This window comes from Tupaia chinensis, unplaced genomic scaffold (assembly GCF_000334495.1).
Source record: "Tupaia chinensis unplaced genomic scaffold, TupChi_1.0 Scaffold000647_1, whole genome shotgun sequence".
NCBI lineage: Eukaryota > Metazoa > Chordata > Mammalia > Scandentia > Tupaiidae > Tupaia > Tupaia belangeri.
In genome coordinates this window covers 2,017,249-2,030,148 of record NW_006160168.1, presented here as the reverse complement: position 1 = coordinate 2,030,148, position 12,900 = coordinate 2,017,249, and the positions used below count along the sequence as shown (strand labels likewise).

The window sequence follows — 12,900 nt, the reverse complement described above, 5'->3', positions numbered from 1 at the left end:
CGAAAGCCCTTCTCAAACACTGACAAGTTATACAATCTTGGGCAAGTTACATTACCTCTTGAGCCTTACTTTCTTCATCTCTAAAGTGGAGATGGGTTACCAGCTCTGAGTATAGGTATAAGAGTTTGAGAAAATTTAATTAAAGGACTTAGTCTGTTGTTATGTTTCAAAATATAACGGGTATAAGAAAAGTATCATTTTTTTTCATCTAGCAAATATATAACTTTATAGGGAGAAAAGCAATATCTCTGAACTTAATGACCATATGTCCTGAAAGGTTCAAAATTCCTCTTACCACACACTGAATTCTAGACAATGTTCATGTTTCTTTTTTTGACAATTATAAGTGACTCTTTCTTGAATAATCTTAATTCTGAAAATATTACTGCTAAGCTTTGGTTTCCTCTTGTGCATTGCAACAAAACACAAATAATTAAATTTAAATTTGCTCCCATATAAGGATAGTTATCCTTATGTTGCATTAATGCTTATGATATCAATAAAAAGCACAAACATAAAAACCGTCTATGACTTTTATTTTATGTTGCCAAAAGAAAATTCATATCCAATAGCAAATGAGCTTGTATTATGCTTTAAGAATATTTACAAAGAGATGAAGAAAAGTACGCTTCTTCTATCTCCTGTATTCAATTGAACTAGTAAATAGAAAAGCATATTTCTGAAGATCAAAAACAACTGATGGCAAAACTCATGCATTTTTCTCTCTGACCAACCTCGAAAGAAAAAAAAAAAAAAAAACGCATTTGAACTGTGAGCAATTCCTTTTAGAGGCTAGGACAACTGAAGATTTTCTGTTCAGTCTTCACCCTCCAAATCCCAGTCTAGAGTGGTGGGGCATCCTCTGTATTCTTCTGTCTCCCTAATGTTTTTATTATTTTTTTACCTTTAATGTAAAGTATTTTCTTGGCTGTCTGATCTTCCTTTATCTGGCCAGTTTTCACCTTTTCCTTCTCTATTTAGGAGAGACAAAAGTGCAGGCCCTTTGAGAAGACATCTGCATTCAAGCTGTGAGTAATCCCTTTCACGCAGCATGCTCACGCAACACAGTTTTCACTTTATGCTTTTTTTAAAAAAATTTTTTATTGTTTTTTTCTTTTATTGATTTCTTTTCCTTTTTCTTTTACCTTTATCACTTTGCTGCTCAGCCTCCACACACTGAGTGTCTAGACAGGTGTAGGTGCACAGTAGCCAAACATCTGAATATTATTAGAGTCAGAATAATCCTTAATTCCCACGGAATCTGCTGCACAAAGGCAAAAAAAACTGAACTGCAGAGAGACTGCAGATCACCTTCTCCTGCACGCCTCTGAATGCTTAACTGAACTTTAAGAAATTAGGTAGAAACATATAATCTATCAGATGACCAGAAACCACCAAAGAGGCACAAGAAATATGAGAAACCAAGAAAATATCTCTTCCCCAAGGGAAAAATACAATTTCTCATCATCCACAGGTAGTACAATGGTACCCATGGAAATGTCACATAAACAATTTAGAATATTGGGGCCGGCAGGTAGCGTAGTGGATAAAGGCACTGGATTCACGCATGGCCAACCATGGTTCTAATCCCAGATTTGGTGGCTTGCTCTCTCACTTTCCCTTTCTCTCTCTCTCTGTCTCTGTCTGGTCAAATTAAAAAATAATAGTGATAATAACAAAGGAATTAAACAAATAATTTTTTAAACAAAGAATTTAGAATATTCATAGTGACGAAGCTAACAGAAGATGCAAGAGAAGAGAGATAATGAACTCCAGAAGATGCAGGAGTAAAGAGACAATGAGTTCCAGGAGGTGAGGAAGTTCTTACATGATCTGAAAGAGGAAACGCATACTATAAAAAAAAAAAAGAATCAAATGAAACTATTAGAGATGAAGGCTATAATACAGGAAATTAAAACCTCCCTTAAGAGCATTAAAAGCAGATTAGATCATGAGGAAGATAAAATCTCAGATGTAGAAAACAGAATTTCTGGCTTAGAAAAATTCACCACAAAGACTGAGAAAATAACCAAAAAAATAAATAAATAAGTAAATGAGAATTATATACATGAAATACTAGACACCATTAAACATCCAAACATCTGGATAATTGGTATCTCAGAAAGTGAAGAAACTAATAATGGCATTGATAATCTATTCTATGAAATCCTGGAAGAAAACTTTCCAAACCTAGAGAGGCATTCAAATATTAAGACCCAAGAAATACAAAGGACCCCCAATAGAATCAACTCAAGTTCTTGAAGGCACATCATACCAAGATTGACCAAAACCACAGACAGAGACAAGATACTAAAACTGACAAGAGAGAAACATCAGGTTACTTATAAGAGATAATCCATCAGGCTAACAGTGGACCTCTTATTGAAAACAATGCAAGGAAGAAAGGAATGGGAAAATATATTCAAAGTGTTAAGTGAAAAACAACTTCAACTGAGAATACTATACCTGGCAAGATTGTCCTTTTTATTTATTTATTTATTTTTGGAGAGGTTTTTGCTGTAGGGCATGTGCGCTCACCAGACAGACAGAGAGAGACAGAGAGACAGAAAGCGAGAAATCAACCCCCACCGGGGATGGTCACACCACAATCCTTTTTCCTCTATTCTCCTCTCGGGATCTTGGGCACGCACGCACACACGCCCGGCGTGAGTTTTAAGCCACCGGGTCCGGGACGTGAACCGCGGTCGACTATGTGGGAGTCCAGCGACATAGCCATTACGCTAACTGCTGGTCCCAAGATTGTTCTTAATATGGGAAGAAAAGACAAGAACCTATCAGATAAACAAAACCTGAAAGAATTTACCAACATCAGACCAACTTTCCAAGAAGTTCTGAACAGAGTCCTATACCAGGAATACTGAAGACAGACACACAGAATTAAGAATTCAAAAAACCACCAAGAAAATAGGCAACTTAATGTTAGGGACAAGTCTGGAATTGAATATTAACTTCCAGAATTTAAATGGAAAGATTGGACCACAACAGAAGAGAGTTTAATTACATGAGACTGAACTGGTGAAATAGAATTTTATGACTTTTGATTAAAATATTACTGATTTTCTTCTCTGCCTTGTTTTCTAAACTTAAGGATTTTTGTCTTCTCTTAAGCCACTGATAAATTCATCTACCTACTCTTTGAACAGAATCCTAAACTTTTTTGTGGTTTTAAGTCTTAGCAAATTTCTCTTAATATTTTTTATTTTGATTTATTAAAGCTAAAACAGCTCTTCTTGAAATAGAAAAAGTACCTATTTAGTGACTGCAATAAGCTATATAGCCTCAGTCAGGTGCTACTTTACAGTATGTTCATTCTACTCATTGAGTTTTATGCCTAACATCAGATATGTGTTCACAGATATGAATATATCAGCTGAACTAGCTATCAAAAGTATTCAGATTAATTAAGATATTTAATGAATCAATAAAGTATGGGGAGGAAAGGGTATGGAATGCAACTGTAGATACCAAAGATGGTGTAGGAGGAGGGTGGGAAATGGCAGAGGATTAGAAGTAAGGAATCAAGGGAAAAAGGGGGGAAAAAAAGCAAAAATATATTGAAACAAGAAGTGGAAAATTATTTGTTGATGAAAACATGTATGTAATTTCCTTGATTAAGCCAATACATAGTGTATTATGGATGGGAAATCATATTTTGTATGTTGTGATGATGTACAGTGAATGAATGCAAAATAAATAAATCTAAAAAATAAGGGGGAACCAGCAGTTAGCGTAATGGCTATGTCGCTGGACTCCCACGTAGTCGACCGCGGTTCGCGTCTCGGACCCGGTGGCTTAAATCTCACGCCGGGCGCATGTGTGTGCGTGCCCAAGATCCCGAGAGGAGAATGGAGGAGAAGGGATTGTGGCGTGACCATCCCCCCTGGGGGGTGATTTCTCGCTTTCTGTCTCTCTGTCTCTGTCTGTCTGGCGAGCGCACACGCCCTATAGTGAAAACCTCTCCAAAAAAATAAAATAAAATAAAAAAATAAATAAAATAAAATAAAATAAAATAAAATAAAATAAAATAGAAGGGACCAGCAGTTAGTGTAATGACTATGTCGCTGGACTCCCACATAGTCGACCGCGGTTTGCATCCCAGACCCGGTGACTTAGAACTCTACCAGGCATGTGTGCATGTGTGCTCAAGATCCAGAGAGGGAAATGGAGGAGAAGGGTGTGGCCATCCCCCCTGGGGGGTGATTTCTCGTTTTCTGTCTCTGTCTCTCTCTCTCTCTGGCGAGTGCATGCGCCCTATTGCAAAAATCTCTCCAATAAAAGAAAAGAAAGAAATCTTGCTTTCCAGTGGTGACAACCTCCCCACAAGAACATGCCTCTCACAAAGAAACTCTTTCATCCCTCTCCAGAAGAGGAGAAGAGGAAACACAAGTAAAAGTGCCTGGTGCAGAACCCAAATTCCCACTTCATGGATGTGAAGTGCCCAGGACGCTATAAAATCACCACAGTCCTTAGCCAGGCACAAACTGTAGTTCTGTGTGTTGGCTGCTCCACTGTCCTCTGCCAGCCTACAGGAGGAAAAGCGAGGCTTACAGAAGGATGTTCCTTCAGAAGGAAGCAGCACTAAAAGCATCCTGACTCAAGATGAGCAGGAAACCATCCCAATAAACACATTTGGATTTAAAAAAAAAAAGTAAAGAAAATAAAGTAGAAGAAAATATACAAATGTCCTCTCTGGACCATTATTAAATCACAAACATATTTTTTAATATAATTACAAGAATTTTCAAATAAGTTTTTGTAACAGATCATTTAGCTCATTATCAAAGGGAAAACTAGAAACATATATAATTTTCCAACCTGCAAAACAAAGATGCTATCAGTCCCAAAAAATTTGAGCCTTAAGAATAGGATAAACCGATCCCATGGAGAGAAATGCACCTCATAGAGAGATCGTCAATTACTTCTAACTATTCCAGCACCTCCTTACTGTGTCTCATGAGATAATTTATGTAATTATTTGATTACGTTCAAATAAATTTTGGGCTACTCATAGCCTAGTGGTTAAGGGAACTGAATCCTATATAACCAATAGCACATTGATGTCACAGCCCCAGAGGTTTGAAAAATCATGCCAAGTATGTGTGCATGTGTATGTGTGTATGCTCCAAATCCAGACAAGATGGAGAAATGGAGGAGGGATGATTGTGGTACGACCACACCCCATTCAGCGATACTTTTTCTCTTCTCTTTCTCTTTGTCTTTCTCTCTGCCTTTTTGCCTCTCTCTGGCAAGCTTACACACCATCTGGCAATTAAAACTTTTTTTGAAAAAAAAAAAAAAGCCACTAACCTATAGGCTATACCTCTGAAATTCCTTATGAGACTTCTGGTTTCTGCATAATCCATATGACCCCTGAATTTCTAGATAGTTGCTAAATAAATAGCTAAGCCAGGAACCACTGTCTGCTTCTACTGGAGTACAATTACAGGTTTAATTTAGGAAAGAAAAAACTTCCCTAAAAAGACAACATTTTGATTCAAATTGCTGCTAGCTGGCAACAGTGACTGCTTTTCGCCCTCAGAGACAAGCAATACAAATAAACATGAGTAGAAGCAAAATAACTGTCAGAATTGTGCTTGGACATCAGTAATCATATTTTCAACCTGGCAAAGTCAGAATCCTTTACAGCTATAATGTAATTGCCATGAATGTCTCATTTTATCTTCCCTGACTTGACAAGACAGCAAAGTAGCATCATATCTGCTTTCTAGAGAGGGGAAGATGAGGAATCTAAGATACTTACAGATGAAATTCTGAAAATTATTTAACTCAAACATGGCCAAGTTAAATTCGAACCTAAATCCTCCCTTTCTAAATCCTACACTTTTTAATAATCCTTATTTTCTCTAGGTAGGAAATGTCAATTTAAGAATGAAAATAAGGGGACCAGCAGTTGGTATAATGGTTATGTCGCTGGACTCCCACATAGCCGACTGCAGTTCGCGTCCCGGACTCAGTGGTTTAAACTTACGCCGAGTGCGTGTGCATGCGTGCCCAAGATCCCGAGAGGAGAATGGAGGAGAAGGGACTGTAGCGTGGCCATCCCCCCTGGAGAGTGATTTCTTGCTGTCTCTCTGTCTCTCTCTGTTTGTCTGGCGAGCGCACACGCCCTATAGGGGAAAAAAAAAACTCTCCAAATTAAAAAAATAATGAAAATAAGTAGGGGACTAGGAATGTAATTTATGACTCAGAATTTTGTTCAGCATTCTAAAGACAAAGAAATAAAATTAAATAAACAATAAAAAGGAACTGAGCTGAAAAGTTCTTAGACACCAATATATACAAAAATATGAGAAAACACTAACCAATAAGAAAGTAAAGCATTAAAAGATTAATAGACTTTTCAGAAGAAAATAAATAAATATAATACAGAATTCAAGGTAGACAGAAAACATCAGAGAAGTTTGTGACTTGCCCAAAGTATTCTAAGTTAGCTTCAAGGCTGGGATTAGAATAAAGCTTTCTGACTACCCCTCCAGCCTTCCTTTTGCCATATCATGAACAGTATGTTCCATCATGATCAGTTACAGCCCAGCCACTATTAGGTCTCCATTAACATTCTATTGTAATTTATGAGCTAAGACTTGACTTTTAGAGTCTTTGATTAACTGTAAACCAAAGTTTCATTAGAACTGCTTTAGTTACAGGTGAAAGTGCACCATAAACATTTTTAAATCAAGATTTCTGGGGGCTAGCAGGTGGGATAGTGGTTAAGGCACTAGACTCCAATGTGGTCAGCCATGGTTTGAGGCCAGTGGCTTGAAAGTCATGCCAGGTGCATGTCAGTTGGAAAAATCCTTGCACATCTATGTTTATTGTGGCATTATTCACAACAGCTAAGACATGGAACCAACCCAAATATCCACGAACAGATAAATGGATTGAAAAAGTATAGCACATATATAGTACAGAATATTATTCAGCCATTTAAAAAAATGAAACTTTAGCATTTGATAGAAAGTGGTTGAAGATGAAATATTTACTGCAAAGCAAAGCAAGCCAGGCTATGAAAGAGAAGTCACTTAATGTCCCCCACTTAATATATACCAAATGTCTGCACTCTATGACAAAAACTAAAATATTGAAAGATATAAAGGCTTGGAGAGCAACTGTGGATACCAGAGATAGTTGGGAAGGTGGTGGGAAGTGGCGGAGGTTGAGAGGGAGGAAGACATTTAAGGGGATAATAAAAAGAAGACACATAAAAAATCACAAAATAGTTCCCCCATTTAGTATGATGCTAGCTATGGGTTGTTCATAGATGGCTTTTATTGTGTTAAGAAATGTCCTTTCTATGCCAATTTTGCGGAGACTCTTAACCATGAAGGGATATTATATTTTATCAAAAGCTTTTTCCGCATTAATTAATACGATCGTATGGCTTTTATCTTTCTTTCTGTTAAGATTTCATTATATTTATGGTTTCGCATATGTTGAACTATCCTTGCCTCTCTAGAATAAAGCCTACCTGGTCATGGTGTATAACCTTGTTAATGTGTCATTGGATACAATTTGCTAGTATCTTGTTGAAAATTTTTGCATCTATATTCATCAGAGATATTGGCCTGTAGTTTTCATTTTGTCCTTGTCTGTTTTGGGATGAGAGTGATGGAGGCTTCCTGAAATAAATTTAGGAGGGTTCCTTTTGGATCTTTAGAAATAGTTGAAGTAGAAAGGGCATTAGCTCTTCTTTTAAAATCTTGTAGAACTTAGGAGTGAAACCATCAGGACTTGGGTTTTTCTTCATTGATAGGTTATTTATTGATGATTCAATTTCTTTGCTTGTTATTGGTTTATTTAGGGTTTCGGTCTTTTCCTGACTCAGTCTTGGTAGCTTATATGTGTCCAGAAATTTGCCCTTCTCAACCGGGTTTTCTTGCTTGTTGGCATACAGTCACTCATAATATTCTCTAATGATCTTTTGTATTTCTGTTATATCTGTTGTAATATTGTTAATTTCATTGTGAATTTGATTTATCTGGTTGCTTTCTCTCTTCTTCTTAATTAGTCTAGCTAACAGTTTATCAATTTTGCTTATTTTCTCAAAGAACCAGCTTTTGGTTTCATTTATTTTCTATACAGTTCATTTAATCTCTGTATCTTTTGTTTCTGCTTAAATCTTTATTATTTCTTTCCCCCTGGCATTTTTTTATGTTGTTGTTTTTCCAGTTCCCTGAGGCGTATTGTCAAGCTGCCTATTTGCCACCTTTCCATTTTTTTTTCTTATATGTAGTAATTGATATGAACTTTCCTCTTATGACTGTTTTTGCTGAGTACATGGAAACTCATGTACTCATTATCATTGATTTCAATAAATCTTCTGAGTTCAGACTTAATTTCTTCAGTGGTTGTGAAGTCATTTAGGCGTAGGTTGTTTAGTTTCTATATGTTTGTGTATTTTTGAAGGATTTTCCTAAAATCAACTTTTGGTTTAATTCTATCATGGTCAGAGAAGAAGATGGATATAGTTTCTTTGCCTTTGAGTTTATAAAGCTTTGTTTGTGCCCTATCATATGGTCAGTCTTTGAAAAGGTTCCATGTGAGGGTAAGAAAAATGTATATTTTGTGAATGTTTGGTAGAAAGTTCTATAGTTATCTGTCAAGTACATTTCATTTATGGTGTCATTTAGGTTCCATATCGCTTTGCTTACTTTCTGTCTAAATAATCTGTCCAAAGGAGATAGTAGGGTGTTGAGATCCCCTCTGATGAGTATGTTGCAGTATATCTCTCCCTTTAAATCTAGCAATCTTTCTTTTACATATCTGGGGGCTCCCAAGTTGGGTACAAAGATGTTTATAAGTGTTATATCTTCTTGGTGAATTAGCCCTTTTAGTACTATAGAATGTCTTTCTCTGCCTCTTCTTACAGTTTTGTCTTAAAGCCTGTTTGGTCTGATATCAGTATTACAACTCCAGCCTTTTTAAAAATTTCCAAGTGCATGGAATATCTTTTTCCAGTCCTTCACTTTCAGTCTATATATGTCTTTAAGCATGCGGTACATTTCTTGTAGACACAGAATGGAGAGGTTCCATTTTTTGTTTATCCATTCAGCCAGTCTGTGTCTTTTGATTGGAGAATTTAATCCATTAACATTCAAAGTCCTAGCCAGTGCAATTCGATACGAGACTAAAATAAAAGGCATTAAAAATAGATATAGAAGAAGTGGGGACCAGCAGTTAGCGTAATGGCTATGTTGCTGGACTCCCATGTAGTCGACAGCGGTTTGCGTCCCAGACCCGGTGGCTTAAACTCATGCCGGGCGCGTGTGCGTGCATGCCCAAGATCCAGAGAGGAGAATGGAGGAGAAGGGATTGCAGCATGGCCATCCCCCCAGGGGGTGATTTCTTGCTTTCTCTCTCTCTGTCTTTCTCTGTCTGTCTGGCGAGCGCACACGCCCTATAGCAAAAACCTCTTAAATAGATAAAGAAGAAGTGAATTTATCTCAGATGACATGATTATATACACAGAAAACCCAAAAGAATCTACAAAAAAAAAAAAAAAAAAAAAAAAAAAGCTCCTAGAAGTAATAAATGAATACAGTAAAATGGCAGGATACAAAATTGACATACAAAAATCTATAGTATTTCTATACAACAAATGTGAACAGACTGAGGTAGAATTGAAGAAAGCAATTCCATTTATGATAGCCACAAAGTAAATAAAAAATCTAGGAATAAACCTAACTGTAGAAGTCAAAGACCTTTACAAGGAAAATTACAAAAAACTAAAAAGAGAAATTGAAAATGACACACAAAAAAGTGGCAAGACATCCTATGGTCCTGGATTGGAAGAAGTAATATAATTAAAATGTCAATTCTACCCAAATTAATCTAGAAATTTAACTCAATCACAATCAAATTACCAAAGATACTATTCACAAATTTAGAATAAACAATCACAGAATTCATGTGGAATTATAAAAGGTTCTGTATTGCCAAAGCAATACTGTGCAAGAAGAACAGAGGAGGAGGCATCACACTCCCTGATTCCAAAATATATTACAAAGCTGAGATAATCAAAACAGCATGCTATTGCCCCACCACCACCACCAAAGGCATATGAACCAAAGGAATAGAATAGACAACTCAGATATAACCCCTCAAACATATAGTTAACTGATTTTTGACAAAGGGTGCCAATCAATCTAGTGGGGAAAAGAAAATCTCTTTAACAAATGATGCTGGAAAACTGGGTATCCACCTGCAGAAAAATAAAGCTTGACTCCTATCTCTCACCATTACAGAAATCAACTCAAAATGGATCAAGGATCTAAACCTAAGACCTCAAACCATAAAACTACTGGTAGATAACACAGGCAAAACTCTTGGAGACATTGGAGCAGGCAAAAACTTCTTAAATAAGACCCCTAACACACAGGCATTAACCCCCAAAATAGACAAATGTGATTACATCAGGTTAAAAAGCTTCTGCTCAGCAAAAGAAACAAGAGTTAGAGTGAACCAGCAACTCTTGAAATGGGAGAATATATTCACAAACTATGCTTCAGATAAAGGACTGATAACCAAAATACACAAAAAAACTCAAGTAGTTTACTCAAAAAAAAAAAAAAAAAAGATCAATCCAATTAAAAGATGAGCAAATGAGCTGAACAGACAACTCTCTAAGGAAGACAAAAAAAAATGTCAAAAGCATATGAAAAAATACTCAATGATCCAGAAAATACACTCCTGGGTATCTACCCAAAGGATAGGAAAGTGCTCAGTTAGAAAAGTGCTTGCACATCCATGTTTACTGTGGCATTATTCACAATTGCTAAGACATGGAACCAACCCAACATTCATGATTGAATTAACAGATTGAAAAAGTGTGGCATATATACACTATGGAATACTACTCACTCATAAAAAACAAGACCCTGACTTTTGATAGAAAGTGGATGAATATGGAAGATCTACTACTAAATGAAGCAAGCCAGAATATGAAAGAGAGACATTATATGTCTACGCTTAATATATACTGAATGTTCACACTCTATGGCAGAAACTGAAAGATTAGAGGATATAGAAACATGGAGAATGGTTGTGGACACTGGAAATAGTATGGGGTAAGGTGAGAGGAAGGGAATCAAGGAGAAACAAAGAGGCAAGACATTTTAGGTACATAGAAATAAAGGATTGTCTATTGATGATGACATGTATGATAGTATCTTTAACTGGACCATGTACAGTGTATTAATGCCAGGAAAATTCATTTTGCAAACTATTGTGATGTATAGTGATTGAATGTATAAAATAAATTTTAAAAAGAAAAAGGTAGAGAATTATATGAAAAAAGGAAACCGAAAATGCAAAATTATCTGTTGAAGTTGATGTACGTAATATCTTTGATTAAGCCAATATACAATGTATTCTGGATGGGAGGATTAATTTTGTATGCTGCAATGATATATAGTGAATAAAAGCAAAACAATTTAATTTAAAAAAAAGAATTCCCTGCCAGATTGAAGTATTAAAGTAGACATTTTAATGTCTCTATCCATTTCTTTAAAAAAAAATCCTCTTTCATTCTTTTGGGATTTTTGTTGTTGTTGTTGTTTGATTGTTTAATTTTTGCTATAGAGTGTGTGTACTCACCAGAGAGAGAGAAAGGAAAAGTAAGAATTTTCTTACAAAGGAGGAAGGCTAAGCCACAATCCCTTCTCCTCCATTTTCCTCTCAATATTTTGGGTATGCACACACACCCAGAGTGATTTTTAAGCCACTAGTTCTGAGACTTGAACTGGGGAGTAGGCCATATGGGATCCAGTGCCTTCACCTCCATGCCACCTGCTGGCCCCATCATTTTTTAACTTTTCAGTCCTGGATGCTTCTTCTGGGACCATTCAAGGCTGACTGACAAAACAAAACAAAACAAAACAAAACAACCAGCACTAAACACCTACTGGGAGCTGATAGGAATTTGTGTAGAGAATGAGGAGTTTGAGAAAGTCCAGTAGGACTTACCTTTAATCTATACTGTGTGTAAATCTGGCCATTTCCCGGGACAACTATAAAGCTCTTTTCTATGCGGAAAATATCAACATGGAAGAGCCCCCAAATTTATACCATAGCTCTGAATTGAATGTTACCAGCCACATCATGTGCAATGCATCTATTGATAGGACCTTTCCAAGAGCTAATCCAGACATGGTTAAAGAAATGGGTTAGATATTGGTACCTGATTATTTAGTTCACTCCTAAGCCAACTAGAAGTACTTTCTTAGGAAGATAAATTCTAGATGTCTGTCTTACTCATTTAAAAGGGTAACTGGACAAGATCTGTGTTTCAATATTTTTCCGACATGCCATAAAAAATACATTTACATCAACCATGCACACATACACAGATATTACAAACAGGCTTCATGAAGTGACACTAACTTTGCATGATAAACTCTGATACTTTCTATCATATTCATTTCTGTTCTACTGCATACTTTGAACCAAGGCAAGCAGCAACCTAATAAACTAATTTCATGATTAGTTAGTGAGTTATAGTTGGAAGAATAGACTAGATACTATGTAAGTTGTCTAATATGAAAGTTGAACATGAATAAGGTTCATTTGTCTGTTTTTGTTTATACTTTTCAAGTATACTCTGGGTAGGATTACATATTAATATAAATGCAATAGATGTTAGTAAAATATAAAATTATAGGAGCCAAAAGATGGCATAGTAGTTAAAGGTGCTAGACTCCCACATGGCTAACCACAGTTCAAGTTCCAGGCCTGGTGGCTTGCTTTCTCAATTTCTCTCTCTCTCTCTCTGTCTCTCTCTGATCAAATTAAAAACAATAATAATAATAATAAATAAATTTAAATCAAATTAATTCTTTAAATAAAAATATTAATATATGTATA

The 12,900-nt window shown here is 36.1% G+C and overlaps 1 protein-coding gene and 1 pseudogene across 1 annotated transcript in view; one reads left to right on the top strand and one right to left on the bottom strand.

Moving 5' to 3' along the window:
• CUBN (cubilin) overlaps positions 1–12,900 on the bottom strand; it is a 327,155-nt gene that overhangs the window by 243,157 nt on the left and 71,098 nt on the right.
• LOC106736118 (40S ribosomal protein S27-like) lies at positions 4,349–4,603 on the top strand (annotated as a pseudogene).